The 27,842-nt window shown below is 40.2% G+C and overlaps 2 long non-coding RNA genes across 3 annotated transcripts in view; one reads left to right on the top strand and one right to left on the bottom strand.

Annotated features, from left to right (window-relative positions):
- Positions 1 to 22,653, top strand: part of LOC140613840 (uncharacterized) — a 28,376-nt gene extending 5,723 nt beyond the window's left edge. Inside the window, exons 3-6 of one of the 2 annotated variants that reach the window (XR_012014728.1) lie at positions 9,890 to 10,052; positions 15,426 to 15,631; positions 19,515 to 19,669; positions 22,334 to 22,653. This is a non-coding gene — a long non-coding RNA (uncharacterized lncRNA). The remainder of the gene's footprint in view (positions 1 to 9,889; positions 10,053 to 15,425; positions 15,632 to 19,514; positions 19,670 to 22,333) is intronic. The other variant, XR_012014729.1, reaches the window with a different exon arrangement.
- LOC140613839 (uncharacterized) overlaps positions 3,285 to 27,842 on the bottom strand; it is a 31,185-nt gene continuing 6,627 nt past the window's right edge. Inside the window, exons 2-4 of the long non-coding RNA XR_012014727.1 lie at positions 6,850 to 7,079; positions 4,978 to 5,216; positions 3,285 to 3,765 (exon numbers count right to left, since the gene is read on the bottom strand). This is a non-coding gene — a long non-coding RNA (uncharacterized lncRNA). The remainder of the gene's footprint in view (positions 3,766 to 4,977; positions 5,217 to 6,849; positions 7,080 to 27,842) is intronic.

Genomic DNA, 27,842 nt, shown 5'->3' with positions numbered 1-27,842 from the left:
TCTGTGACTCAAATTTATTAACCATCAAGATGAATAAGTTCTGAGAACCTGATATACAACATGTTGACTATGGTCAATAATACAGTGTCGTATACTTGAAAGTCATTGAAAGCAGATCTTATAGGTTCTCACTACAAAAAGGAGGAGAGGAGGGAGGGAGGAAAGAAAGAAAGAAACAAAAAACAAAGAAAGAAAGAAATATTAACTATGTAAGTTGGCAATGGATATGTTAATTATCTTGATCTTGGTAATCATTCCATAATGTATAGGTATATCAAATCATCATGTTATAGAATTTAAATATATATATTTGTCATCATTCCTCAATGAAGCAGAACAAATAAATAAATAATAAAATTTATCAATGATCAAGATTTCGCCTTCCATTCCACAGTGAGCTGAATGGTGGCCCTCCAACAACATGTCCACATCCTAATCCTCAACCTGTGGCTAATACTGTCTTATATGAAAAAGTGTATTATACAGCAAAGGTGTGATTAAGTTAAGGGTTTGAGAGGAGGTGTATGTCCTGAATTACCCAGGTGGACTCTAAATGCAATCATATGTATCCTTGCAAGAAAGAGAGGAAATTTTACCATAGAAGAGGAGGAGGCAATGGAACCATGGAGGTAGAGCTCAGAGTGATAAAGCCACGAGCCAAGGATGACCGGAAGTCAGTGGAAGCTGGAAGAGACAACGAATGAACTTTCCTCTAGAGCCTTTAGAGGAAATCCTGTCCGACCGATACCTTGGACTTGTAGCCTCCAAAACTGAAAGAGAAGAAATTTGTTGTTTGAAGCCACCCAGTTGGTGGTGATTTGTTATGGCAAACCCAGGAAACTAATGCACATTCCTTTTACTTTTTTCCTTGCTAAAGTATTTTAACACAGATCTTAGCTCAAATGTTATTATTGAATCTTTCTTCCCTCCTTCCTCCCCTGTCTCCTGTAAATAGGAGTCATCTCCAGAGTCCTGCTCAGGTTCAAGTTCCACATTATTGGCGAGCAGCTTCCTATATGATGTTCTGTGCTTCATACTGTATCACATTAGCAGACCCACAGTATCTGATTGTTACTTAATGCATTTTTAATGAGGCCCAGCTTTCAAATAATTTATACAATCCCTGCTTAAAGACAATTCCCAAACTAATGTCAAACCCACATTTAAAATGTGTCTTCTAAATCCAGGCATACAATTAGTGTTTCAAATAATATTTGGTCTGAGCATTCTGCTACTCCTGTTCACACTTAACAAATTCATCCCCAATCTTTCTTGTTCCTAATTCTAGATTAAATTTCTTTAAGCATCTGTCTCCAGCTATCATTTAATAACTACCCAAGCTGCAAGGCACCTCAGAATGATCAAACAAAACAGGAGTGATACAGAAAACTATCAAATAACTTCATTTTTCCAAGAGGCCTGCGGTAATCTTCACATATGGACCTTTACTTCTCCACCTCCATTACATCACAATGAAACAAGAGAAACCATGTTTATTTTTTCTGGTCACTGTCTCTCTCCTTGGCACTTTAGTTTTGCCTCAAAGCCCCCTGACTTCTCCCTGGAAACTGAATATTCAAAAGTTCCTTTGTCTAACCTTCCCTATGTCATGCTTCACTGCCAACCACCAACCTAACAGAGGGCTACTGGGCTCACAGTTTGTTCTCTGGTCCAATATCTGAGGTCCAGGTGTGATTATTCCAAAATAGAAGTTCTTTTGTGTTACAGGGAAAGCACACTGGATGAAAAAATCATGCAAATAAAAGCTACAGCATAGGGAATGTAGTCAATGGTGTTGTGATAGTGTTGTATGGGCACGAATGGGAGCTACACACTCCTAAGCACAGATTTGCTGAATCACTATGTTGTACACTTGAAACTAATGTAACATGCATGTCAACTATATTCAAATTTTAAAAAGAAAGAAAGGGAAGGAAGTGTACTGAACTAAAAGGGTCAAAAGGCCTAGGTCCAAGCCCTGGTTCTGGCTCTGTATGGCTTAAAACCCTTTTCAGAGGAAGTTACCACGTGATGTAGGGTAGCGTTTCCACCCTGTGGGATGAATTTGCGTACTGTGTAGACATTCATCCAGCAAAAAAATAATACTGACCCACATCAAAAGTTATTTGAATTTCAATTAACTTCTAATTTGCATGATGAGGTCACCTCAAGTTTGTGTTACCAGGTCTTTTTTCTTTTAAGATTTATTTATTTATTCATTTGACAGAGAAAGAGAGCAAGAGTGCGCATAAGCAGGGGGAGGGGCAAGCAGAGGGAGAGGGAGACTCCTCACTGAGCAGGGAGCCCGACAAGGGGCTTGCTCCCAGGACCCCGGGATCACGACCTGAGCCAAAGGCAGGCGCTCAGCCAACTGAGCCACCCAGGCCTCCCTGTTACTCAGCCTTTAACATCTCTTTTAACATTGGCTATTCTTTTTTTTTCTTTTTAATTGTGCTAAAATACACAATATAACATTTACCATGTTAATCTTTTTTTTTTTTTTTTTGTAAAGTAGACTCCACACCCAATGTGGAACCCAACACAGGGCTTGAACTCATGGCCCTGAGATCAAGAACTGAACTGAGATCAAGAGTCTGATACTTAGTCAGCTGAGTCATCCAGGTGCCCCCTCGTGTTAACCATTTTTAAGAGTACAGTTCTGTGGCATAAACTGCATTCACATTGCTTGCTACCATTACCACCATCTATCTGCAGAACTCCTTTCATCTGAAAAAACTGAAACTCTGGAGCACATGAGTGGCTCGGTGGTTGAGCATCTGCCTTTGGCTCAGGTCACGATCCTGGGGACTGGGATCGAATCCCACATCAGGCTCCCCTCATAGAGCCTGCTTCTCCCTCTGCCTCTCTCTCTGTGTCTCTCATGAATAAATAATTTTTTTTTTAAATAAAGTACTAAAATAAATAAATATTTTTAAAAAAAGAAGAAGAAAAACTGAAACTCTGTTCCCATTCTTCACTCCTCCTACCCCTGGCAATCACCACTCTCCTTTCTGTCTCCATGAACTGGACTACCCTAAGAACCTCATGTAAGTGGGATCATACAGTACTTGTCCTTTTGCGACTGGCTTATTTCACTTAGCAGAAGGCCCTCAAAGTTCATTCATGTGGTAGCTCGTGTCAGAATTTCTTCTTAAGCATGAATAAAATTCCATTGTATGTGTATATACCACTGTTTGTTTGTCCAGGCATCCACCAGTGGATACAATGGATACATCTATCATCCAGATACTCTGGTTACTTCCATCTTGTTTCTATTGCAAATAATGCTGCTGTTAACATGGTCATAACATTGGCCATGCTTCCCTCTTAATAAAGAGGTAGTAAGGCCCAGGCCTGTCTTTAGTAGACTCCTAAGCATCTAGCTGGAATTTAATAACATTTAAGAGCCTTGTCTTGTTTTTATTGTATTCGTTTTTATGGTTTTATTTTTATGGCAAGTACATTCGTCTATAAGGGCTGCTATAACAAGGAACCACAAACTGGGTGATCAAAAAAATAATAATAATTTACTGCCATGTAGTTTAGGAGGCTAGAAATCCAAAATCATGGTGTTGGCAGGGTCTTGCTTCATCTGGGACTCAGGGTAGACTTCTTCCTCGCCTCTGATAGCTTCCTATGGTGACTAGTAATCCCTGACGTTCCCTGGTTTACCATCAGCCCTGTCTCTGCTTCCCATCACACATGGCCATCTTCACATTGTCTTCCTTTTGTGTATGTCTGTGTCTGTGTCCAAATTTCCCCTTTCTAGAAGGAAACCATCAGACTAGATTAGGACCCATCCTAATAATTTCATTTTAAGTTGATTATCTCTGTGGTCTCTTAATTTCTAAATAATGTCATATTCTGAGGGAATAGGGGTTAGAACATCAACATATCTTTTGTGCAGGGGGTGGGAGACACAATCTAACCCATAATAGCAAAGAAAATTGGTTTTCCATTTACATGGTGATATAGAGCTGTAGAATCTAAATCTCATAGTGAGTAGATATCCATTATTAAATAAAGATGAACAAGCTCTCCTTTAAGAGGCAGAGATTGCACATGATTTCTCTTGAATTTCCATTTTCCATTTCGCTCCCCCCACAAAATTATATCGTAATGCAGTGGTTTTTAACCACTGGTGATTTTGTGCCACAAGGAACTTTTGGCAATAGCTAGACATTTTTTGTTGTCATAACTTGGGGAGTTGGGGGGTATGCTACTCATGTCTAGTTGGTAGAAGCCAGGAATGCTAATTATTCTTAAGAACACAGGAAAGCAACAACAGAGAATTAACTGCCCCATAATGTATTGTGGTTAAGAGACCTGACTCCACCTAATACATTCTTATGCCTGAAAGTCTTTATAACCCTACTCACTGCAATAAAAATATGCTTATAAGAATCAAAATACATTTTTGCTATAGACTATATGTTTGTGTCCCCCCCAGATTCATAGGTTCTAGTCCTAACTACAGTGTGATGGCATCATTTGGGAAGTGATTAGGTCATAAGAGTGGATTCATATTCTTATAAAAAAGATTTCAGAGAGATCGCTCATCCCTTCCACCATGTAAGGACACAGTAAGAAGATGGCTGTCTATGAACCAGGAGTGGGTCTTCACCAGACTCTCAATGGGCCTGCATCTTGATCTTGGACCGCCTTGCCTCTAGAACTGTGAGAAATAAATCTCTGTTGTTTGCAAGCCATCTAGTCTAAGGTATTTTTCTTATAGCAGCCTGAACAGACTGAAACAATTTTTATTACCCATGACTGTAAAGTTCTAGGTGTTAAGATTTTTTTCAATTATTAGTATATCATTGTATCAGTATACAATTAATAAAGAAAAAACAAAAAAACTATTAAAAATCATGATAGATTTTAAACTTAAAAAGCTCTACTGGACTATCTTAATAAGAGCACTATTGCTGATCATTTTTAAGTTAATTAATGTATCCATGGGTGAATATTATTTACTTGTTGCTTGAGGCAGATTTAGTACTAGTTCCATTTTTATTTTTCATTTTTGTAGATGCCAGCTCTGAAAAACCTTGTTGACATAAGTAGATGGGAATGAGAGTTTTGTTATGGCGACATCGATCATCAATCCTTGAATTCATTTGAGCTCTACCTCAAAATCCACATAGTGATTTCTCCTTGGTTATTATTTTTGGTGATCAATGTTGAAAATTCCATTAGGTCTCTCTTCAATTTTGCTGAAATAAAAATAGAGAAATTCCTGCTTTGCAAAGGGAATTGTTACCCAAACAATACGTAAGCTGATATTTCAAATTGTTTAGACTCCAGAGATTTTTATCCTCCAGAGCAAGCCCTCGCAGTAAGAGTAGGACAGGGAGAGAAGAGAAGGGGAGACCGTGTCTGTCCCCAGGTAGACTCATATTAGTAAAGAATACCTACGGAAGGGGCGCCTCGTGGCTCAGTCAGTTGTTAAGATTGACTCTTGGTTTCTGTTCAGGTCATGATCTCAGGCTCATGAGATCAAGCCGACACCTGGCTCTGCCCTGAGAGGGGAGTTTGCTTGAAGACTTTGTCCCTCTTCCCCTCACCCCTCTCTCTTTCTCTGTCCCACAAGTAAATAAATAGATCTTAAAAAAAAAAAAAAAAAAAGAATACTATGGAAGTTGAGAATCTGGAAATTAATTGCCTTACCAGTATTTTTGCTTAGTTTCCTGTATAAAGTCTTCATTTGCTGCTTTGAAGATCACTAATATAAAATATCCTTTTAAAATACACTTATATGGGTGCCTGGGTGGCTCAGTTGGTTAAGCATCTGCCTTTGACTCAGGTCATGATCCCAGGGTCCTGGGATTGAGCCCTGCATCAGGCTCCCTGCTCAACAGGGAGCTCCCTGCTCCCCTCCCTCTCCTTTTTTCCCTGCTTGTGCTCTCTCACACAAATAAATAAATAAATAAAATCTTTAAAATATATATATATATATACTTATGTAAAACACACCAAAAAGTGAATCAATTTAAAAATATTTAATATTTTTAAAAAATAATAATAAATAAACATATTTAATATTTAAATATTTTAAATATTTTAAGTTCTTAACCAAGAAATAAAGCTAATACATGCAATGAAATAAAGTATTTCAGTAATAAAGTAATACATGCAATGGAAACTTTAATGTGGGCAAATGACTGAAGCATAGGAAATCCTGCCACGATGGATAAAGCATAGGCTTTGACATCACACAAATACAAATTTGAATTTTAGGGACCTTGCACAAATCACTTTACCACTCTGAGTCTCAGTTTCCTCATCTGTAAAAAGGCAATGAAACCTGTTTTATAGGTTGTTTCTAAGGGCTGAATAAAATACTATATAGAAAAATGCTCTGTAAACTATAAAAGAAAGTTATAAGGCCTTGTTTAAAGTGATGTTGGAGGGGTGCCTGTGTGGCTGCCTTCTGCTCAGGTCATGATCCGGGGTCTGGGATCAAGCCTACTTGGGGCTCCTAGGGGAGCCTGCTTCTCCCTCTCACTCTGCCAGTCCCCCTGCTAATTCTCTCCCTCTCCCTCTCTCAAAAAAATAAATAAAATCTTAAAAAAAAAAACCAAAGTGATGTTAGAGTGTTTCTTCTCCTCCCCACCCTCAATATTAATTGAATTAATAACAAACATCTCCGTAGAGGAGTATCTCCCCCTTGGGCCTGAGTTCTGAGATGATTATCCAGATTCAAAAGTTGGATTCTAATATCAGAAAAAGACGACCCAAAAGTTAAATCCACAGGTTCTTATTAGCATTTTTTTTATTCCCTTGCTAAATATAACAATTGTGTCCTTAAACCATAAGACTTCAGCGAATACTAAGGTTGCTTCCTACCTTAGAATGCAAAGAAATTGCAGGAGAAATAGATTTCCTGTGTAAGTACGTGCCTGGGAAGTTCCTACATCCGACCATCTCTCCGCACATTCTCTCCTGGATGACAAGTGCTCTGCTCCATTCCCAGTGCCTTATCTCACAGTTGCCATGCACATTTGAGGTTTTTATTTGCTGTTTATGGTATTATTAAGCACTTACAATATACGGAATTGTTCCTTATGGGCTGAAGGCTGAAAAAGAAAGTTTCCAATGAAAACCAGTCTTGTGATTCAAAGGCTTTGTGCAAATTAAAAGAGCAAAGTGCTTGAATAGGTCAACATAAAAATGAATGCTTGTACAGTTTCTAGAAAAATCATCAGAGAGCTATCAAACAGGAGATAATGAAAGATTTTCAGAGCATCTAAACAAAAAATACAGAGACTGTAAAATGTTGGTACTGTTTATGCACTTCTTTCCTTGGTTACAATGTTCCTATATTTAAAAATGGGATTTTTTAGGTTCGCCTGGGTGTTGAGTCATTAAGCATCTGCCTTCTGCTCAGGTCATGATCTCAGTGTCCTGGAGCCTTGCATCAGGCTCCCTGCTCAGGGGGAGGGGGAGTCTGCTATTCCCTCTTCCTCTGCCTCCCCCCAACCCCACGTGCTCGGTTTCTCCTGTGTGCGCACTCTCTCTCTCCCTCAAATAAATAAAATCTTTAAAAATTAATTGAAAAAATTAAAATGGGATTTTCTAAAACATTGTGCTGAGACAGCATATTAGCAACAGATCTTTTATCACATGTAAGATTTTTTACCCCAAAACGGTACTGAGGCTATTAAGCTATGTCGTAAAATAACCCCAAAATGGTATTTTTAAGATTTTTTTTATGTCACATTTTATAACAACATATAAAATGAAAACATTTTGCTTAATCTTAGTATGCTTTGTTCTTTGTAAAATGCAATGATTTAATTTTTTCCACTCTTATTATTCTTCCTGTTATAAACTTGTTTAATGCAATAAATTAAATTTATATCATTTCTTGCAGTATTAATGTGTTCAGGAGACATTGTTTAGCTGCTTCCTTTAATCCAAGCACATGTTGGCTGCCTTGAGTTCTTGTGGATATTCAGTCAAAATATATTCTAATTTTAAAAGTGTTCTGAGGTAAAGTAAGTTTGGTATATGAAATTCGACATTTAAAATCCGCTGGTGTTCAGATTTGGCTAGATATGAAAAGAACACGAGAAAACATTCACGATCAACTGTCTCCTGAAAAACTATAGAATAACATCAACAGTAATTTTGTTTTTTAAAGACTATATGTTTGTATACTAAAAAGCCAGAAAATCCCCTCCAAATTGTTAGCAATAGCTACTTGGGGACCGGGGGGCTGAAAATGAGAGAGGATGTCAGAGAATTTTCAGATTTTTATACACATTTTTATTAAATATATTTAATGTGCAGGCATTATTTTTCTGACTTACACTTTATTTTTAATTACAATCAACAGTGAATGTAGTTTTAGCAGTAGCAAAACTAAGTCGATTATGAGAGTTACTTTTAAAAGGGAGTCTCGGGACACCTTGGTGGCTCAGTGGTTAAGCATCTGCCTTTGGCTCAAGGTGTGATCCTGGAGTCCCTGGATCGAGTCCCACATGAGGCTCCCTGCATGGAGCCTGCTTCTCCCTCTGCCTGTGTCTCTGCTTCCCCCCTCTCTCTCTGTGCGTCTCTCATGAATAAATAAATAAAATCTTTAAGAAAAAATAAAAGGATTAATAATAATAATAATACAAAAAATAAAAGGGAGTCTATCCCACCAATATATTTGAAATGTTGCCTGCTTTAGCCGTGGAGGAATTTGAGACCATCTCCTCCAACATCTACTCCAAACTCTGAGTCCAGGAGCTGCCTGCCTCCCCAGGGACCACATGTCGTAGGAATGCAAGGCTTGATGCATTAGCACTTTGTTAGCATCCTCTGTGTTCAGGAGCCAAAGTGCTGCACAGAACTCCAGGGCAAGCTTTTCAGAAGAGAATCTCCATTTCCGCTCACTCAGAATGAAAGAAAAGTCATTTCGTTCAGTTTAGAAATGTTTAGATAATTCTTAGTTTATAGGGTTCCAGTTTGAATTGCTTTATTTCCCTGCTTTAGCCTTGATTTCTCTAACAACACTGTTTCTGCTCTGTAGAATAGGTTCTGCAGGCTCTGTTCTCCACGTTTCTTGGTAAAGTGTCTCCCAAACTCATCTGGTCACACGCATCACCAGACACATTTGTTAAAAATAAGATCCCAAGGCCCCATCACCGACCTGTTTGGTTAGGACCCCTGAAGCCATTCTAGGTCACCCAGGTGACTCTTAGGATCAGGTGAATGTGAAAAATGTTGCCTCAGTTTAATAAATATCTAGCTGGGTCTTAAATTTTTATGACCAGATGTGTCCTAGAGATGCTCTAGGCCAGTGGCTCTAAACTTAGAACCTCGGAATTATCAGAGCATTCGTTAAACCACAATGGTGAGGTTCCATTCCCACTTTCTGATACAGTCAATCTGCAATTGTGGGATTGAAGGATTTGCCTATAAGTTCCCATATGATGCTGCTGCCGGCCCCAGGGATGACTCTGAGAACCACTCAAGTCCAGTTGCTTTCCCCCTGTTTTAACCACAAGCCACAATGGGAGAAACATTTCACATTGGACCCCGTGCCCACACGTGTTGACCTGAAAAGTTTCATAGAAAAATACTCATTCTTGCTATTCTTGCTATGAGCAGTACACTCGGGTATTTTATATTTTACTTCACTCTTTAAAAATCCACTAAATGAATTGCACGTCCCAGCAATAGGCTGCAGTCAGCAATTTGAAAAAAAAAAAAACCTAAAGCTAACCTAATCTTTGAAAGGTTTAGATCAGTGACACACTTTTTTGATCACATGCATTAAAAGTAAAACATTTTTGAGCATGCACTCGCCAAATTTGTACGTTTGTAAATTATATACTTGTACTCTCATGATCCATATATAAGATATTAGTAGAGCTTCATATTTTCCTTTACATTTCAGATGGGGGAAAAATGCAAATAAAGGTTCTGACACTTCTTCCGGCTTCTGAGTATATCATCTTCCCAAACTACTCCACCTTGGAGACTCAGACGCCCAGAAACTTCCAATGCCACACAACTGGCTTCTGATAAGGCAATTTTGTTTTGTTTAAAGGACTTAAAAAGTAAGTAGATGCTGGTTAAATAATGAGTGGCTTTTTTTTTTTTTTGCTCCTTTTTTAAAAATCTGCAAAAGGTATAGGAAGATATGTGAATACCATACCACTTTTTTAAAAAGGCTACCAACTTTCATATGATGTAATTTCACAGAAGCATTAAATGTGATACATGGTGGTGACCTATGAGATGAGTACCTATGAGATGAGTACCTATGAGATGGGCTTTTCTAAAATGATGAGACTGGTTCCAGTGTCCCCACTACTTTCTAGTTACAATGACAACTGTGCCAGAGAGTTGGCTACATTTCATCTGAACAATGAGACCCTCATGGAGAAGTTCTGCCCATAGCTGGGATCTGGCTCCTAATTTTCTTGTGTCCAGTTCCTGGTAAATAAGGAGAAGTATGCTACAGACATTGGGCCATTTCCCCCTCTTTGTGGTAAGCTGTAGTGACTGAAACTTTTGGATCCCCCAAGAGGCAGGAAGCAGGATCTGCTGTTACTCTATGTTCCGAGAAGAGAAATTTTATCTTTGTTCCTGTCATAGAACATCTTCATAAGGCTCTAATTAGGCAGCATGCATGTGACCCACTATGGCTCTCACACATGCGCAGACAATACATTTGATTGGCAATAAGACTCAGAATAATTATGTGGCCACTAGAATTAATTATAACTTTCAAACATGATGGGATGAGAAACCCCTAACTTAAAAAAAAAAACCAGAAAGCTATCTGACTGCTTGTGAATAGTAAATATCTTACCCCAAAAGACACTTGTAAAGTTACAGAGGGAAGTTAAAAAAAAAAAACAAAAAAAAAAACTCAAAGGATTTCTTTATATGAGCTGGGAAGATCTTACAAGTTTGATGGGGAAAAAAAAAATCTTCACTTGAAAATTGAACTCTGAGGTTTGCCAATAAAACACAAATCCCAGTTCCGAAAGAGGATGCTTGAAGGTTAATCAGCCTCTGAAAGAGCTCTATGGGATTGCTGACCTGGGTACCCTCCGTGCATAGGGACAAGAAGGACCAACAAGGGGCTGGCCCCTGGACCCACAGCCCGACTGGGCTCCTATTCCGTGTTTCAGCTCAGCCTTCATCCGCTCTGTGTTTCACTCTGTGTAGCTGTCTCTCTCTGCCTCTCTTCCTCTTTCTCTTTTTTTTTTCTGTTTTTTTTTTTCTACTTCATCTCGCCCATCCTCCAGCTGGCCATAATGTAGCAAGAAATGTAAATATGTTTACTTTTGTTAAACTTATTTAAAATATACATGTTTCCGATTTTAATTTTAAAAGTGATCCATCGAACACCTGATGGTTCTCCTCCAAAAATTATGTTTGCTTTGAGTTTGCATGTGGTCTCTGATCTATGAGATTTTATTCCCTAAGATATCAGGGGCTCATTCACAAGAGGAAAAAAAATTCTCTGTGCTCCCAATTTAGATTACGGAATCGCTCGCATTCCCTATCAAGCAGAAGACACTGGAAATACTTTAATTATTTTTGTTTGGTCTCCACCTGGTGGTTGGAAATCAAAACACAAGCCATTAATGGAACTGGAAAAACCAATTGTTTCAATTCCTCTTTCGGGTATATGAGATCAAATTCTTTAATGAGAAAATGTTTTCAAACTGGAAAGAAAAAGTAATTAAATATGAAAAATTTTAAAGACTGATCAATGCCTTTCTTTTTTTAATTATTTCTTTTTCTTCTTCTTTTTCTTCTTCTTTTTCTTCTTCTTTTCTTCTTCTTCTTCTTCTTCTTCTTCTTCTTCTTCTTCTTCTTCTTCTTCTTCTTCTTCTTCTTCTTCTTCTTTTCTTCTTCTTCATTGCTTCTTTATAGGAACCAAGAATGGGGAAGGCATCTTAATTTTTCAACTCCTGGGATTACTTTCTACCAGAGTCTGATAGTCTCCCAAACCACCAATCTTCATCTAAAAGTGCCCCAGGATATGTTTATAGTTTTTAATGGAGATCCAAAATTTGTAACTCAAAACACACAGCATTGAAAGTCCTACTGGTGTATAAGTCTTATTCTTGTTGAAAACACCAACAAATAAATGAACAAATAAATATCTTTGGAAGACCACCACGTTTCGAATGCAGGGAGCATATATACTGCATAGTGAGCCTCCAATGCTAATTTTTCTCTTATCCTTTTATTCTGTGTTCCTGGTATGCAATATTTTCTTTCATTCTACAAATATGTTGAATGAACACTCTGTTAAATACAGGCCCTTATATGAGGGCCTATGGAGCCTTCTCACAGAAACTTATGATGCTTCCTCATATCACAATCATAACTAAATAATTAATGGTGTAATTACTTCGATTCTTATAAGTCTCCTTTTTTTAAATTTTTATTTATTTATGATAGGCACACAGTGAGAGAGAGAGAGAGAGAGGCAGAGACACAGGCAGAGGGAGAAGCAGGCTCCATGCACCGGGAGCCTGACGTGGGATTCGATCCCGGGTCTCCAGGATCGCGCCCTGGGCCAAAGGCAGGCGCTAAACCGCTGCGCCACCCAGGGATCCCTCTTATAAGTCTCCTAGTTAGGGTCTATGAAGTTGCCATAAACTCTGAATTAGTGAATACCGAACCGCTGTTCCTAGAAGTATAGAGTTAGGTTCCTGCCAGACTCGGATCACATTTTCATCAACTGATGGATATATAATGTTGTGTGCCGTGTATTTCCTTTAAAGACGCCTTTTTGGGACACCTGGATGGCTCAGCAGTTGAGCATCTGCCTTCGGCTCAGGGCGTGACCCTGGGGTCCTGGAATCAAGTCCCGCATTGGGATCCCTGCATGGAGCCTGCTTCTCCCTCTGCTTGTGTCTCTGCCTCTCTCACTGTGTCTCTCATGAATAGATAAATAAAATCTTTAAAAAATAAATAAAGACACCTTATTTAATATATCTTGTCGATTCGTTAAGATTGGACCCATACAACTCATGCCTGAACGAGGCTCATCTAACACGCATGCATTTTCTCCATGGGGCACATCACGGCCTTCTTGCACTCAGAGCACCAGACAGCACCTCAATGCTGCACTTAAAGTTCATTTCAAACAGTAGAATCACCCACAAAAAGCACAAAAATGCAAAAATAGTGGCCCTAAGAGGCCATGAAAAAGACATTGTTCCGAGTATGAGTACTGAAACAAGAAGACAGCAGTCACCTTGTTCAACTTCAACTGGAAACATGTGCCTCACAACACAAATTTTTTGAAGCCCTGCATGTCTATTAATGACTATGAAAGCATGGCAAGCATTGATTTGGGGGTTACAGATAGATTTTAGGAAATAGGCTGTTATGGACTAAATTGAGACTTCGCAAAATTTATATGTTGAAGCCCAAACTCCCAATGTGACTATATATAGGGCTAGGGCCTTTAAGGAGGTAATTCAGATTAAATGAGATCATAAGGGTGGGGCCTTGGGACACCTGGGTGGCTCAGTGGTTGAGTGTCTGCCTTTGGCTCAGGTTGTGATCCCCAGGTCCTGGGATCAAGTTCCGCATCGGGCTCCCCACAGTGAGCCTGCTTCTCCCTCTGCCTAAATGTCTCTGCCTCTCTCTTTCTGTGTCTCTCATGAATAAATAAATAAAATCTTTAAAAAAAAAAAAAGGGTGGGGCCTTAACCCAATAGGACCGGTGCTCTCATAAGAAGAGGAAGAGACACCCTCTCTCTGTTTTTGCAGGTGGTTAGAGAAAAGGTCGTGTGAGGACATAATGAGAAATTGGTCATCAGCAAGCGAGGAAGAGAGACTTCACCAAAAATGGAATTTTCCAGCACTTTGATTTTGGACTTGTAGCCTCTAGGACTCTGAGAAAACAAATTTCTATTTAAACGTCCCCTCTGTAGTATTTTGTAATGGCCCTAGCAGGCAAATTTGCAAATACAGGATCCACAAGAACTGACTGTGTTTCTGAGGAGGATCGACCGTATTTTTTTTTTAACATCAGCCTCCCTGCTGAATTGTAAGCTACATGAGGGCAGGAACTGTGGCTCTGCTTGTTCACTGTAATTTCTCGAAGCACAGTGCCTTATCTGTACTAAATACTTAATAAATCTATCGTGAACAAATGGATAAATGCAAGGTTTGATATACAGTTTCATGTCCAATGTCTTTCCTTGCCCTCCCATTGTTCTTGTTCTTTTAATGTACTATCATTATATTTTTCATATATTCTATTTTTTCATATTTTATTATTGCAGAGAGATCAGAATGAGTCCTATGAAATGATGGCATCTTGTATTCACTATCTTCCTGGCAGCAGCTGTGACATAGTTGTCACGGCCCGTGCGTTAATGAACTTGGTCATGGCTGTCCATATTACCTTCACTTCTGTTGAGTTGTGTGCATTGTCCTACTAGATGTGTTAAGCTTTATTGCCTTTCAGAGTGTCTTCAAAATCTTTACACTACGATTCAATACTGAAACAAAAAGTCATTGTCTACCAAGGAAGGCCTCGTGGTATAGGTGTGGGACTTAAGTCTGATATTTGTAGAGCAAATATTTGTTGTTGGAGGAGTTACTGCGGCTCTATAGTTTCTTTCCTTTTTAAAAAAATACGTTTTAAAGATTTTATTTATTCATTTGATGTGGGAGAGAGAGATTGAGAATGAGAGAACAAGAGGAGGGAGAGGGAGAAGCACACTCCACTGAGCAGAGAGCCCCACCAAGGGGCTTGATCCCAGGACCTGAGTTCAACCAGTTGAGCCACCGAGGTGCCCCGCAGCTCTACATTTTCTTGCAAAGCAACAAGCAAGGGCTTTAGGAGACTTAAGAAAGGAAGATATCCATGAACAGATGAAGAGAAGTTCCATTCTGTTAAGGAGGTCTGTGTAAAGATTGCTTGTCAACTTGCTACCCCAAAATTGGTGTACAACCAGCAGCAGCAGCAGCAGCATCTGGAAGCTTATTAGCAATGCAGAATTTCAGCTCCATCCCAGACCTACTGAATCAGAATCTGCATTTTAACAAGACTCTCAGGAGATTCGTGTGCCCAGTCAAGTCTGAGAAGCACTGGCATTTCGCACACCAAGATACGCACCTGAATGAATTTGGAGATCTTGCCAAGTGATGAAAGAATTGTCAAAGTAACGAGAGGTTTGTGTGCTCAGTTATTGCATAAGGACTTCAGCTTTGCCACAGCCTAATTGGCAGCGTTCTTTTTCATTCTTAGTGATTCGTAAAATAATGGTCCTTCCTACAAACAGTGGCATCTTAGATTTGAGGGAATACGGCTAGTATTAGTTCAAGACCTTAGTTTTGCTCTAAGTTATCATGGTCACAGGTGTGGAGACCCAAGTGGAGCTAATTTATCACAATTTACAGTCACTCAAGCAGCAAACTCTCAAATCAATAATGTTTTTCAGTTTCAGCTCCTGGAAAAGCTCAGATTAAAGCATCAGTGGAGCAGAGAGAGAGACAAAAGGCCCTTCTCTGGGAAGAAGCAAAATAATAAGCCACATCTTCACAAGTGATCAAAGTCCATGCAAGAAATGCTTCTATGACTAAAGATTGATGGGAGATTTGAAAGAAAGGAAGAAGAAATATGTACAGATGCTCTTTACCTTGACAGGTGAATCTTTTTAAATGTTTCAATTAGAAAATTTTATGATGTTCCTCTTTTATTCATTCTGGCCCACAACGGGGGGAGGGGAATAGTAAGTAAAATGAACAGAATTGGGGGGAAATGGAATAACTGGCTTATTATTAAGAGTGATTGTTTTTCTTAATCATTTCTGAGTTTTTACAGGTTCATACATAGGTAAATACAAAATGTATGCAAATATATTCATTTGAAGCCCTCAGATGCTTTGCTTGATATTATGGAGGTTAATTTAAAGCCTGTGGGCTCTGAAACTGACTACCAAGTTTCATAGCCCAGCACCAGCACTTACTCATTGTGTGACTTTGGGAAAGCTACTTAACCTCTCTGACTCAGTGCTGTCATTTGAAAACAGAAAAGAATCAAAATCGTTTTAAAGACAAATGTGCAAAGCACTTAGAATAGTGTCTTGCATATAATGAGTGGCCAATAACTGTGAGATGTGGTTCTTTCTGATATTAATATTCTTAGCCTCGAGCATTAATTCTTAGTGTATGGTCCCTAGAATAGCAGCATTGGCATCACCTGGGAATTTGTCAGAAATGCAAATTCTCTGAGTTCAACCCAGACCTACTCAATCAGAAATTCTGGGAGTGGGGCCTCCATCCCTTTGCTTCAACCTGCCCTTCAGCTGGTTTGATGCAGACTAAAATTTGAGAGTAGCTGACATAGGGGACTAGCCCTATAGTTGTGGTGATGAAGTTTAGATTCCTAACTCTTCAGCTTCCTGCTCTTTAGCTTTTTAGCATGATGGAAAGAGCCAGTGGAGACAGCAAGTCAATTTAGAGTCTTGTGCAGGCCTACTCTGAAAGCTTGATAACACTGCACTTAAGTTAGAAGGAGCAAGGGATTGAAAAGCAGAGTGTAGTAAAGATCACGCTGCATGAAGAAGAGAAGCCAAGTCCACAGGAAGCCAAAGTCCCCAAAGTACTTAAAGGACAGCTAGAAAATCCGATGGTAAGAGTGTAACAGTAACACGTGATTACAGCTACTGCAGTGAATAAGCAGGTAAGAAGGCAAAATGAGCCAGAGAAAAGATGAAATGGCCAGAGATGTCAAAGCAGCTAAATTGTGTTGTATTAACACTTCCCTAGCTCACAGTGAGCCCTACTGTGAATTTTGTTTAGTTATTCTTTGGGGACAGGTGCCTTTAAAATCGAGGTCACTGGTGATCAACATATTGACAAGGTCTGTGGCTAACTACTAAGGCTGCTGCATTTGCTACCTTCTAGGGTCTGGGGATGAATTCCTTCCTGGAAATGTGTGATTAGTTTCCTTGGTTATCTGACCTGGGTTAGTTGGACATTGGCTGTCATTCTTTTGATGCACTTGACTTATATTTGCTTCCCTTGGTGATGATGAAGAATGGCCACTGGAAATGATTTAAAGTAGAGTTTACTGAACTCTAGACAGGGGCTGAGGAGTTGATTAGAGACTCAAAGTGATGTGTCCAAATGCTGCTTTTTCATTTTTTGTGGCCTTGGAGGAAATTTTGCTTTGTAGCATCTAAATTTCACAAAAGAGTATCAAGAAGGCCCTCTCCATCCCATGTCTCTCTCCCCTCCCACACACCCCCAACGCTGCCAAGCCAGGAGTAACCCTATCTTTTCATCTCCTGTTAGATCTAGAAATTTCACTGTCCTAGGTAGGGCATTGAACTGATTAAAATGTAAATCCTCAGAAGATTTTTAAGATGCTTGCCTGGCCAAACTGATCACACAGTACTTTGCAAACATGCAGTATTGCATAAAATTTCAACTAGAAAGAAATAGTACCTCTAATTAAGTGTCCATATCTGATGCTGCTGTGTTAACTGTTCATTTTGTTCTCGGCTGCATTGTCCCAACTTAGCCAAATGAGTCATGTTTAGTTAGACATTAAGCACAGAATAACTGGAGACTATACCAGGTTGGTAACACAAATGATCAGAGGCCCACAAAGTCTAGCCCAATGTACTGGTACGGAAAGAGTTTCTAAGGCTCTATAGCTGCTTAGAGTAAATACACTAATAACCTCTGTGGCCTAGACTCCCTTTTCTGTTTACTTTTCCTTCAAATCTATCTTGTCCCCAAACACAAAAATACTCCTTCTAGCAAAAACAAATCCCAAAAGTCAAAAGGTGGAAGCAAATCAAGTGCCAATCAGTGGATAAATGGTTCAACAAAGTGTGGTATAGACATATGGTGGTCTTAAAAAGGAAGGAGATGGGAGGCCTGAGTGGCTCAGTGGTTGAGCATCTGCCTTCGGCTCAGGGTGAGATCCTGGGGTCCCGGGATCGAGTTCCACATCAGGCTCCCTGCATGGAGCCTGCTTCTCCCTCTACCTATGTCTCTCTCTGTGTGTCTCTCATGAATAAACAAATAAAATCTTAAAAAAAAAAAAAAAAAGGAAGGAGATCCTGGCACATGCTATGGCATGGGTGAAACTTAAGAACGTATGTTAAAATAAGCCAGTCACCACAAGAAAAATACTATAATATGATCCATTTATATGAGGAATCTAAAGTTGTCAACTTAATAGAAACAAAGTAGAATGGTGGTTGCCAAGGTCTGAGAGGAGGGGAAGATGAGGAGTTATTGCTTAATAAATATAGAGTTCAAGTTTTGCAAGATAAAAAAATTCTGGCGGTCTGTTTCACAGCATTGCAAATGTCCTCAACACTACTAAAACGTACACTTAAAAATCAGATGGTGGATTTATGCCATGTGTTATTTACTACAATAAAAAGAAAATTCAGGGTGCTTGGGTGGCTCAGTTAGTTGGTTAAGTGTCTGCCTTTGGCTCAGGTCACGATCCTGTCCTGAGATTAAGCCCCACATCAGGCTCACTGCTCAGCTGGGAGCCTGCCTCTCCCTCTTCCCCTGCCTCTCCCTCCACTTGTGCACACATTCTCTCTCAATCTCTAATGAAAAAAATATATATACCTTTAATAAAAAAAAAATTAGGCATCCCTTGAAAAAATGGCTAAAATGGTAAATTATACATATTTTACCACAATTAAAAATAAAAGGCAAAAAAAATTAGAAATAATCCAAAAGGCCAAAGTACCACATAAAAATGCTGTACTTTTTCTTTATACCTGGATTCCAAAAAAGTCCTATTAGACAGTGGCTTTTAATGGAATAATGAGAAGAAACAGAAGCTGAGGAAGAACGGTTAGCCTGACTGAAGTGCCCTCAAAATATAACCTGGGCAGTCTGCCTCAGCATCTGTTTTCGTAAATGTTGAGCTAAACAATGCTCTTGCTATGAAAAAAAGAGACAAGTTTAAAAAGAAAAAAAAACTAGTCAATCCAGGGCCCCCACTGCTGCCCTGCAGAGAGGGGACGACTGTGCCTCTGACCCTGAGCACAGCTACCATCTGGATGTGTGTGCATGAATATCCTATGAGGGATGGTCAGCAGCTGCTGCCTATTTGATCTGAGGAAGGAACCAGAAGGGGTGAGCTTGAATTTCATGGAGAGCTTTGGGGTGAATGTTTGCAAGAAACTGCTGTCTCCAGAATTAGCCAGGGAAGAGTTTTGGAGGGAGGTGCTGGAATTCTCTGGAACAAAGTTTTTCTGAAGCGTAATCCTATGCAAGGTCAAAAGGGAAAAAGCACTCAAGTCTCTTTTTATTTTCATTTTTTAAGATTTTATTTATTTATTCATGAGAGACACAGAGAGGGCCAGAGACATGGCAGAGGGAGAAGCAGGCTCCATGCAGGGAGCCTGATGGGGGACTCGGTCTAGGACCCCAGGATCATGACCTGAGCCAAAGGCAGACACTCCACCACTGAGCCACCCAGGTGCCCCTCATCAAGTCCCTTTTAACTCCATAATTCTTTTGTTAACTAAGGTGATTCATATCCTCAGGGACTTAGGCTGAAGTCAGCAGGAGCCACTGCAGTTACCCATCCACCTGAGAACAGGGAAGAAAAGTTAAAATTGGTGTCATGGAACACAACTATAGTGTGTATGTGAGCAACACACAGGAGCAGAGCCAGGCCTGAGACGAGGCTGCAATAAGGGTGAGTGTAATTTCCCCTTTTTGACTTAGATTTTAGCTACGTCCATGGTTTCAAATTTCCTACAATGAACACGTATTACTTTGCTTGGGGAAAAAAGACCCCCTTCTCAATCTGCAGCAATGCTCTCTTATTATTAATAAGTGCACAGAGATTACCCTGGCCCCCATCACAAGTGATGAAGTCACAGACCATTGTGGATTCTTTGCACTGTCAAAATTTTAACACCATATTAAAGAAACATAAAGCTGAATCTTTACTTCGCACCATGCATGAAAATAAATTCAGTTACATTATAAAATAAATGTTTTAAAACACACATAAAGAATACTAAGAAAAATAATCTTTGTATAACTGTGGATGAGAAAGGCCTTTTTTAAGATGGCACCGATGCCAAAAATCATAAGTAAACAACAGGTACATCTACACTCATAAAAATGAAAAGCCACTAAGATAGACAGTGATTCTGGAAAAATATTATTTTAAAATATGAAAATATAGATAATGTCTTTATAAATAAAGAGGGCTTAAAGCTATTTCAAAAATCACATTTTTGTTTAAAAAAAATTAAAAAGTGAAAGATCTGAACAGAAAAATCACACAATACAAATGACAAAACTATGAAAATTTGTCTTAACATTAGTACTAATAAAAATAGAAAATTAAAAGACTTCTTTTTCACATCTTGTGTTGGCAGATATTATAAACCCTTTTCTTCCATCCTATGGATTGAATTCCCACCAAAGCTGCCATGGGAGTGGTGAATGAGGGCAACTCCTACATTTGTCAAAGTCTGGTTACCATTTCCCATCACCATTGCCCACACAGGGAGACTAGGAAGTAGGGAGTTTTGATGGCAAAGGTGAGGAAGTAGATCTCAGCCAGTGGTTTAATGAAGCACCATCCCATAGAGCAACTGGAATCTTCATATAATGTTGATGGGCGTGTTTATTAATAGAAGCACTTACAAAAACTGTTTGACAGTGTCTATGAAAGCTAAATTTACGCATACCCTATGACTCAGCATTTCCACTTCTTGGTATGTACACAACAGAAGTGAGTCCTTAATGCGTACCCAGGTTCAGCCCAAGTAATGTACAAGAATGTTCATAATTTCAACAGCCCTTTGTGATAGAAACACTTAACACACTAGGAATAGAAGGGAACTTCCTCAACCTGATTAAAGACATCTACAAAAAATTCACAGCTTATTCTTAATGGTGAAAAACTGAGTGATTTTTTCCTAAGACCAAGAAGAGAACAAAGATGTCCAGTCTCAACACTTCCATCCAACATTTTATTGATTGCACTGTTCTAGCCAGAGCAGTTAAGCCAGAAAATGAAATAAAAGACATGCAGATTAGAAGGAAGTATAGTTATCTCTATTTGCAGACGGCATGATCTTATATGTGGAAAATCCTAACTATGAGAATTAATAAATGAGTTCAAAAAGGTACAGGATACAAAAATCAATATATAAAAATTAATTATATTTCTATACATCTGCAATGAGCCAACATAAAATGAAATGAACAATTCTATTACAATAGCATCAAAAAGAAAAAAATGGTTACAAATAAATGTAACAAAAATGTAAGACTTAGACGCTGACAACTACAAAACACTATAGAAAAGAAATGAAAGAAAACCTAATTAAACCTATGTAAAGACATCATGTTTTCATGGGTCGGAAGACTTAATATTGTTAAAAAGGCAGCATTCTCCACCCTGATCTACCGATTCAAGGCAAAAAATTCAAAGTAGTAAGTGGCTTCTTTGCAAAAATTTAAAAATTCATATGGAATTGCAAGGGACCAACAATAGCAAAAACAATCCTTATTTTTTTAAAAGATTTTATTTATTTATTCATGAGAGACAGAGAGAGAGAGAGAGAGAGAGGCAGAGACACAGGCAGAGGGAGAAGCTGGCTCCACACAGGGAGCCCAACATGGGATTCGATCCTGGGTCTCCAGGATCACGCCCTGGGCTGAAGGCAGTGCTAAACCGCTGAGCCACCCAAAGGCTGCCCCAAAACAATCTTTAAAAAGACAAAGTTGGACAACTCAAACTTCTAGATTTCAAAACTTACAACAAAGCTACAATAATCAAGGCAATGTGGTACTGGTGTAGAGTAGACATGCTAAATCAATGAAGTAGAACTGAGAGTCCCAGAAATAAACCCTCAAGATTACAGTCTATTGGTTTTTAACAAGAGTCCCAAAAAGACTAAATAGGAATAGAATAGTCTTCAGTAAATGATGCCAGGACATGTTGATATCCACATACAAGAGCATCTCCCCCTCCACCTCACAACATCAACAAAAGTTAACTAAAAATTGGATCAAACACCTAAATGTAAGATCTGAAACTGTAAAACTCTTAAAATGATTCAGAGACATAAGACTTTCTGGCTTGTTTCTTAGACATGACACCTAAAGCTAAGTAGCAAAGGGCAAAATAAATGAGGTGGACACCATTAAAATGAAAAACTTTTGTGCTTCAAAGGACATTATCAAGAAAGTGAAAAGAAAATCCACAGAGTGGGTTGAAACTTTGGCAAATCCTATATGTGATAACAGACTTCTGTGACTTCTGCGTAGCATGTGCAAGAAACTACTACAACTCTGTGATAAAAAGGCAAACAACTAATTTTTTTTTTTTAAATAGGCAAAGGATCTGAATAGACATTTCCCCAAGGGAAGATACAGAAATGACTAACCGGCACCTGAAAGGTGGCTCAACATTCTTAGCCATCAGGGAAACGTCAGTTAAAACCAGAATGGGAGGGATCCCTGGGTGGCGCAGCGGTTTGGCGCCTGCCTTTGGCCCAGGGCGTGATCCTGGAGACCCGGGATCGAATCCCACATCGGGCTCCCGGTGCATGGAGCCTGCTTCTCCCTCTGCCTATGTCTCTGCCTCTCTCTCTCTCTCTCTCTGTCTCTGTGACTATCATAAATAAATAAAAATTAAAAAAAAAAAAAAAACAGAATGAGATACCATTTCATACCCACTAGGATGCCTAAAATCCAAAAGACAAATAATAACAAGGGTTGGTGAAGACGCTGAGAAACAAGAGCCCTCACACACTGTTGGTGGGAACGTAAGATGCTGTGGCTGCTTCGGAAAACGGTTCAGCAATTCTTCAAACAGTTAAACATGGGATTATCCTATGATCCAGCAATTCCACTCCTAGGAATAAACCCAAGGAAAAAAAATGTATATTCACTGTCCATACAGATACTTCTACACAAATGTTCATAGCAGCATTATTCATAGTGGCCAAGAGATGGAAGTCAACTGATGGATGGAAAAGTAAAGTGTGGTGTATCAAACAATGGAATCTTTTTTTGGCAATAAAAAGAAGTATTGGTCTATCTGCTACACCACGGAGGAAACTTGAAAACATGCTGAGTGAAGGAAAGGGCCGCAGGCTGTGTGATGTCATTTATATGAAATGTTAGGAACGGCCCATTGCCTTCGAGTCCTTTCTCTTCACATTTCAGAGCTCAGGTAGTGAATGAAATTTTGGAATTGCCTTCCGCTAGGCCAAGCCATTCCGTTTCCCCTCAATCCAAACCGACTTCTTTGCTGCTCGCTGGGCCCCTTTCCCCTATGTTTGCTCTTTGCCTCCACCTGCAGAAAAGGCCAACCCTGTATGTGTTTGTTCAGTTCAAGACTAGAGCACGCGTGGGGTTCTGATTCCCAAGCTGGCCAGGAGGCAGGCGCCGAGGTATCAGAGAGGCCCTGAGGTGACAAACAGGGCACACGGAGCTTCCAGGGGACGGGCTGGGTTATGGAAACAGTGGTGGGCCCCACTCAGTTTTGGAATATCGTTCCTGAGGTGTCGGAATTGATCTGAGAGTGTTTCCCCTGTGGCTGAGGCCTCCTCCTTTTTCCAGTTGAAGGCTTATCAGGAAGACGGTTGGGAGGAGACAGGCTGGAGAAGCCAGGGTCTATGAGGCCTCTTTACAGAGGTAGGTGATTCAGGTGCCTTTGCTGTGTGTGGGGTCCCCCCTCATTATTCCCTGGTCATGCCCCCTTTGTAGCATCACTGATGTCACACCTATACGTACAGCATGGAGTTAATCCCAGCTCTGTGACTATGACCATAAAACGGAAAAAATACTCCTGGGTTTAGCTCATGGGACTGCTACTAAAAAGACCCAAAGACATATTTTTGAAAGTTTACATTAAGAGAAATACCCTGACCACGTAGCATGTGTGAGAGCTTCACACACCGATAGAGGTCCCACAAATGACCCTTTTCATTATGTCATCGAAGTCTCCTAACACTGTGGTCCTTTATAAAGGCAGTGAAAGCCCTGCAACCACTTCCTCCAAAATGGGCCTTTGAAATGAATCTAAGAAGCTCCAAAAGTCCCATTCTGAGATCTGAAAATAAGCCAAGTCTAGGGGACAGTAATGTCCGGTAAAACTACTTTCACGTCGCATTAGACAGTGGCAGCGTCAAGATGTTTTATATCAAAGTATCTGAACAACACGTTACACTCGCCAGTTACCAGAGTATTTCCCTGCGGCCTGCACCATCAGCCAGACTTGGGATTTTGTTAAAAACGCAAATTCTCAGGCCCAACCCAGACCTCTCCCAAGCAGAAGCTCTGGGAGTGGAGCCCAGCACTCTATGCTTTAAGGAGCCCTCCAGATGATTCCAGAACACCCGCAAGTTGGAGAACCACAGCTGTACCCAGTGACCTCTGGGTATAATCGATGATCCAACATTTCAAGCATCTGCTTTCAGCTCACACCCACTGGACACAGACTCTCAGACTCTCTCTCCTAGTTCCCTGCCAAAGTATCTGCTCTGCAGTTTGGATCTCAATTCAAAGAGATTCAAGTCACAAACCCTGGCTTATTTTATTTTCTGTCAGCTTCATTCAGACCATCAGCAGTACTGCGGTGGAGGGAGATGCCATCTTGGTCACCTTGGGGTCTGTCCCCTTCCTGAAGGATGCAGCTCCTGAGAAGCGTCTATGGAACTGGAAATGGGTCTCACTTTCAGTCCATCACAACCCCACTGATTCCCTCGGGGTCCTCACTGGCAGTGGGTCTGCTCAGGCTCTCAGCAAAGCACTGAGCCATCTCCTCCAAAAGGGTCCTTGCCAGCCCGAGGGACCCCAGGGAGCCGTGCCTCTGGGCACTCCCACCCTCCTGAACCCCTGGCTCTATTGCTCCTCTAGGCTCTTACAAAAGAACTGAAGGACATTGACTTCTGGTTGCTTCTGCATTTAATCCTGCAAGAATCCCTGAAGCCCCAAAGCCCTAAGGACCTGAAATTCAGACAGAACAAACATGATTTTTAAACTCCATATATTATCTTGCCATAGGTATTTCTCACTATCACGTAGATAGCCTGATATGTATTATTCGTTAGACGTCAAGGTTATATGCAAGGGCAGAATGTGGAAGATGGCACTCTAGGTCATAATTAGGATAACGATAAGCAAATGCATGTTTTTTTCTTGTGCTTTATTTTTGCTATTTAAAATTATCATTTTATTATTTGATCACAGTGATCAAAATATAAATAATTTTTTAAAATATGCAAATGACCCTATTCTGGTTAAAAAAAACAAAAAAACCAAGAGGGCACCTGGGTGCCTCAGTCAGTTAAGTGTCTGCGTTCTGCTCAGGTCATGTTCCCAGGGTCCAGGGATCAGGTCAGTATTAGCAGCAGCAGCAGCATCATCGTCATCATCATCATCATCATCATCAACATCATCATCATCAGACTCCGTGCTCAGCGGGGAGTCTGCTTCTCCCTCTCCCTCTGCCCCCGCCCCTGCTCGTGCTTGCACTGGCTCTCATTCTCAAATGAATATACAAAAAATCTTAAAAAAAAAAAAAAAACAACAACACCCAAGCTACTGGTATCCACATTTCTTTCCCATTTTAGTATGGCTATATCAGTACACGTATTATCTTACATCCTGCTCTTTGCACTTATTAATGATTTCCATGTTACCCTATAAACGTTCCTACATTAATTCACAGGGTCTGCAGGAAACTGATTATAGTCGGCACAGATCCTTCAACCTCATAATTCCGCCCCTCGGAATTCTACTTCACACACGTGTTCAGAGCAAACTTAACAGTCTTCTCTTGTCAATTTTTCATTGCTCCCCCCATTTAAGAAAACGGGATGCCTCCACATTTGACCCTATCCCCTAATCTCTTCTACTTGAACTACCACTGGCCTCTGTCAAGTGCCTCTCTGAGCAGGACGCTGCTGTTGGCCCACAGACAAAGGCATAAAATCAGTGAAAAGCAGTGCCCACTGCTCTCCCATTGTTGGAGGAAGAAGTCATCTCTCCTGACTTATCCCACCCCACAAGGATTTTTCATCCCTGGAATTTCTTTAGAGTTCCCAGGGTTGGGCAGGAAGGGTGACCCCGCAGTGCTTTCAGCCCTCTGGTAATAATATAGGAGCCAAATCTGCTTAATCCTCCTTCCTAGAAACAAAATCATAGGGTCCAGCCCTGAAATCTAAAGGAAAACCCTGAATGCAATTTCATCTCTCAAACTCCTATCATGGTTTTCAAAATATGCTTCACAAGGAATGGTTTAGACTAGTAGGTGGATGGAGAATGCAGTGTCTGTCCCCAGAACCTAAAGTATTTGTACCCTGTGTGTATTCTATAAACCAACAATTGCCCCCCTGCTGCCTGTCACCCACTCTTCTATAAATAAAGAACCTGATATATTAAGGTCCCAAGATTGACTACAATCAAATATTTATTTGATGTATTCTATTTTCTCAGAAATTTCAGGAGGACAATGGAAGAAATATTAAAGGAATTCCTTTTCTTTCTTTATCCCTGACTCCCACCCTCAAGTTAGGTTCCGTCGACTGAGCAAAAGATTGAAGACATACTGCTGGTGGTTTTATTATGAAGATAAAGAAATCATTATGAAGGTAAGGTCTTCTCTGCAAAATTACTCTTAAAATCCAAGGTTGTGTTTAACAAAATTTATTCATGACACTCATCAAAGAACAATAAGGTAGACTTTATTTCGGACCATTTCTACAGCTGTAGGGACCACTGAAATGGGGTTTTGCAGGGGGCCAGAGAGTTCAAGCTCCGCTCCAAATACAGTTTCCTCCAAATAAGGGAAAGTGGGAATTTATGGCCAAGTATGGGGTGGGAAGCAGTCAGTGAATGGAAAATTGCTAAGAGGAAACATCAGGGGTCAGGGGGACTCTGGCTAAGCCTACTTGGCAGGATTCTTGCTGAAGGGAGGCTGGGTAATCAGACATCACGTGGGGGATGGTGGAGGCCAAGGAAGCCAACCCCATATCAAGGATAGGGGATTTGGCCAAACTAACTTAGCAGGACTCTTGCTAAAATTGAACAATGAAGAGGCAAACACAGGAGCCCAAAAGTCATATGCTAGCTGAAAAGAGATATCTTAGTCTGAGCTGCTACAACAAAATATGTCACAGTCTAGGTGGCTTACACATTTATTTCTCCCAGTCTGGATTCTGGGAAGTCCACGATCAAGGTGCCAGCACATTTGGTGTCTGATGAGAGCTCAGTTTCTGGTTCAGAGATGGCCATCTTCTCAAGGTGTCCTCACATGGTGGAAGAGGTCATGGGACTGTCTGAGGCCTCTTTTATAAGAGCACTAATCCCATTCATTATAAGAGCTCTACCCTCCTGTCCTAATCACCTCCTAAAGGCCCTACCTCCTAATATCATCACCCTGGGGGGTGGAATTTCAACATCTGGATTGCAGAGGATGCAGCATGCAGTCCACAACAAGACACTTGAGAGGAGACTCAGTAAAGAGAGACTGGCAGTTTTAAGAATATTTGGAAATAGCAGAAAAGATGATTGGGATTCTTCAAGGCAAAACTAAGCCCTATTTAGAGCCCCCTTGTGCAGGTAATCTGACTCCAGCCTTTCACTGCCCCTCGGCTCTTTTACAGCTCTAAACCCGTGGACTAGTGATAGCTGGGCAAAGTAGGTCTTGTCTATAGAAACGCAAACATACTCTGCGGATGTTTGGGATTGATTTCCCTCCCTTCCATGGAAAAAGCCAGTTTTCCTGTTCATTTGTAAATTCATTTCAAACATTGCCTTATTCCATATAAATTTGTTCTCATTTGACTTCTTTGAACTAGTTAACATCCCACTGACTACTTCATTAACAATAA

This window comes from Canis lupus, chromosome 22 (assembly GCF_048164855.1).
Source record: "Canis lupus baileyi chromosome 22, mCanLup2.hap1, whole genome shotgun sequence".
Taxonomy (NCBI): Eukaryota; Metazoa; Chordata; class Mammalia; order Carnivora; family Canidae; genus Canis; species Canis lupus.
Note: the sequence above shows the minus strand (reverse complement) of the source record. Positions and strands in the feature narration are given on the sequence as shown.